Source organism: Maniola jurtina, chromosome 16, assembly GCF_905333055.1.
Source record: "Maniola jurtina chromosome 16, ilManJurt1.1, whole genome shotgun sequence".
In the NCBI taxonomy this organism is placed as follows: Eukaryota; Metazoa; Arthropoda; class Insecta; order Lepidoptera; family Nymphalidae; genus Maniola; species Maniola jurtina.
In genome coordinates, this window is record NC_060044.1 from 1949895 (window position 1) to 1954385 (window position 4491).

The window sequence follows — 4491 nt, forward strand, 5'->3', positions numbered from 1 at the left end:
TACGGAATTATCTCTGCAAATACTGCCTGTTCAAGGTAGGAAGTCAATTATTACAATCAAGTTGGTTGGAGCAAGCTGTAAGATGGAAAACACAACTATTATACCAGTGGCTCAAGGCACGGTATGTAAACTGGAGGGTCCAAAAAATTGGAACATTTGGAAATTTCAAACATCAGTTTTACTGAGAGGGCAAGGTTTGTTTGACATCGTAGAGGGTAAGAGCGTCAAGCCCGATGATCCAACACAAAAAACTTCATGGGAAAGCAAGGATGCAAAGGCTCAATCATTGTTAGTTACAAGGATGACTGAGGACGTCATGTTGCATATTATAACCTGTAGTTCTGCAGCTGAGATGTGGAGAAAGCTTCAAAGTGTGTATGAACAGAAAAGTGAGACAAATATACACATAATCCAACAACGGTTCTTCCAATTTAAATTCGACGAAGGTATGGAAATGTCGTTTTTTCTATCCAAAATCCAGGAAATTAAGAACAATCTCAAGCAGATGGGAGAGGATATTTCAGAAAAATTTGTAATCACAAAGGTGCTTATGTCATTACCAGAGAAATACAAACATTTTGTGTCAGCATGGGAGTCTGCTCCGGATGACAAACAAACATATGATAATTTGGTTGCTCGACTGCTCGTGGAAGAGGAGAGGATGAAGGAGGCTTCGAGTTCAACGCCTGCATCAGCTTTTGCAGCTAACAGGAATAGTGGTAAAAAGTTTCAGTGTTTTCGGTCTAAAAATTATAATCATTCTCAATCTGAGTGTAAAGTGAAGACGGACAGTCCAGTGAAAAATCAAAATTATGCCTACGGTAACAATAAGCCAGAACTCCGCTGTTATTTTTGCAGGAAATTAGGTCACAAGAAGAGTCAGTGTAAATTTAGACTAAATAAACAAGGTACTAGCTCTAGCAATGCATTTGTAGTCTCAAACTCTTTGAAAGATTATAACCAATCTACTTTTTTGGTCGACACAGGCTCGAGTGATCATATGTGCAAAGATAAAGAATTGTTCACTTCTTTTACTGATATGACAAATAAATTTGTAATGCTAGGAGATGGCACACCTATTAAAGTGTTAGGGTCAGGCAGTTTAATGGCACAAGTATATAATGGTAAAGTATGGGTCGACTCGACCATAGATAATGTTTTGTATGTCCCCGACTTAAAAACTAATTTGTTTTCTGTAAAATGTGTTACGTCTAAAGGTTATGTCATGGTGACAGATGAAAATTCATGTAAATTTTACAAGAAAAACCAAGTGTCTGCTATTGCAAAGAGGATTGATAACCTTTATTATTTAGATTTTCGTTATAAATGTAGTGAAATAAATATGGTGCAAAATAATACAGACTTAAATGAGTGGCATCAAAAACTTGCTCACCAAAACATGACCTATGTCAAAGAGGTGTTAAAAAATAATAACATTTGCATTGAGGGTGCAAGTAGTGTGCAAGAACAGTGTGAAAGTTGCTTAGAGGGCAAAATCCATCGTTTACCCTTTCCAAGTAGTGAGATAAAAACAACCAAAACTTGTGAGTTAATTCATGCTGATGTTTGTGGCCCTATGGAACAAACGTCGCTTGGAGGTGCAAGGTATTTTGTTGTTTTCAAGGATGATTATTCTAACTATAGGAGTGTGTATTTTTTGAAAGGGAAGGATGAAGTTAAGATCTGTATAGAGAATTTTTTAAATAAATCTGAAAATGAAACGGGAAATAAAGTTAAATATTTTAGAAGTGACAACGGGTTAGAGTTTTTGAACAAAGATGTAGCTCAATTGTTTCATAAACGTGGTATTATTCATCAACAAACAGTGCCATATAGTCCTGAGCAAAATGGTAAGGCAGAACGGGAAAATAGAACTTTAATTGAAGCGGCTAGAACTATGCTGTGCGCTAAGAAGTTACCTAAATATTTGTGGGCAGAGGCAGTTAATACAGCTGCATATGTTTTAAATAGAACAGGTAAAAGTACTATAAAAGATGAAACTCCTTATGAGTTGTGGTCTAACAAAAAGTTTGATATAAATTCTTTAAAAATCTTCGGCACACCTGTTTATGCCCATATTCCTAAAGAAAAAAGAAAGAAGTGGGACTCAAAAGGCGAAAAAGGTATATTAGTGGGTTACAGTGAGAATGTTAAGGGTTATAGAATATATTTCTCATTCAAAAACACGGTTGACATTAGGCGTGATGTAGTGTTCATGAAAAGTTCATTTTCTGAAGAAAAACAGTCTTCACAAGTACATGAAGAAACTGTGTATGTAGAAAGCACTCATAGTGATAACTTAGAATCAAAGTCTAGTACTGTGTGTGAAGAAAACTTGTGTGATGAACAAGAAAGTATGTATGAGGTTGAAAGTCAAAGTGGGAGTAGTGAAAATGACACTGTGGTCTATACACAAGATAAACCTAAGCGTATCCGTAAGAAAACCTCTTTTTTCAGGTGTAATAATGTTTCTTCTGTAGATGAAATACCTACTACATACAAAGAGGCTATGTGTAGGCAGGATGCTAGTAGTTGGCAAAAAGCTATTGATAGGGAGTTAGAGACATTAAAAAATAACAATACTTGGGAATTTTGTGATTTACCTCAAAATGCTAACGCTATAAGCAGTAAATGGGTTTTCAGAACTAAGAAATCAGGTAATACTATCCAATATAAAGCGAGGCTTGTGGCTAGAGGCTTTGAGCAAACTGATTTAATGGATTTAAATGATATTTATGCACCCGTGGCAAAGCTGTCAACTTTCAGGCTATTTACCGCAGTAGCAACTCAGTGTAAATTACCTATATATCAAATGGATGTTACTGGGGCTTTTCTGTATGGGGAAATTGATGAAAAGGTGTTTATAAAGTTACCTGATGGGGCTTATAGTGGGGATAAAAATATAGTTAAGCTAAATAAGTCGTTATACGGTCTCAAAAAGTCACCTAAAAGCTGGAACCAAAAATTCAACTCTACAATTTCTAAAATTGGGTTTAAAAGGTCACAATGTGACTCATGTTTATATACAAAGTGTGATAGTAAAGATAAAATGTATGTTCTTCTATATGTAGATGATTTGTTGATTTTTGGAAGTAATGAAAAACAAATATCAGATTTTAAGTTATTATTAAATAAAGAATTTAGCATGAAAGACTTAGGTTTAGTGTCAGACTTTCTAGGTATCAATGTCAAGCAAAATTTAGATTCTGGTATTACTGAATTAAATCAAAAACGTTATTTAGAAAGTGTATTAAGAAAATTTAACATGCAAGATTGTAAACCGATATCTACCCCTATTGATCAAAACTTTAATACAAAAATATTGGAAAATAAAGAGTGTTGTGATAAAAATATTGAAAATCAGTGTAGACAGATAATAGGTAGTCTAATGTATGCAGTCTTAGGAACAAGACCAGACCTATGTGTGTCAATTTCTATACTTTCTAGGTTCCAAAACAGAGCAAATACTGCTTTGTTAAGCTCTTTAAAGCGTGTTTTGAGATATGTAAAATATTCTTTAAATTATAAGTTAGTATACAAATGTAATGATGCGTCATTGATAGGCTACTGTGATGCTGACTGGGGAGGAGACTTGCAAGATAGAAAATCCACCACCGGCTATTGTTTTATGTATTCCAATTGCTTAATTTCATGGTGTTCTAAGAAACAAAGTTCAGTGAGTCTCTCTTCTACGGAATCAGAGTACATAGCATTAAGCATGGCAGCAAGCGAAGCATGCTGGTTGCAAAACTTGTGTCAAGATTTTGATATTCATACTGATAAGATAATAATGTATTGTGATAATCAGTCTGCTATTACAGTTGCAAGCACCACATGTATAAAAAGGCTTAAACATATAGATATAAGGTATCATTATATAAGGGAACTTGTCAATAAAGGTAGAATTTGTTTGAAATATGTAAAAACTGAACATCAGGTGGCTGATATGTTTACAAAAGCTTTGTCTAAAAATGTGTTGCATAAGTTTTCATGTATGGTCCACCTGATAATATAATTTTAAAGGTTTTAATCATTTGGAATTTTTTTGGTCTGTTTCAAAATGTAACTTAGCTTTTCGATTTTTGTTAAGGTATGTGTGTAAAGTATATTTTTGTTAATTAATGTGTAAATGTTGGGAGGTATCTAAATTTTTAATAATAAAGTAAGCATTGAAGGGGGGTGTTAGAATATATTGTATCAATAGACAATGCCTACTCTGTGGAACAGTCACTATGTCTACACATTTTTAATCTATGGTTCCTTCCCAACATGGACGCCTTCACGCACGGATTTTGTGTCTATAATAAAACTGATTAAAAAAAGCCTCTTTCACAAAAATAGTACTTTCATTAAAATCCTAATACAACAGTACATAGATAGATAGTTATAACCAAGTTATAATATTATGACGTTATATTTTTTTTGCTGAATATTTGACGATAATAATATTATGATAATGTAGTTTTTTGCCGCTGAAAGCTTCCGGTAGAT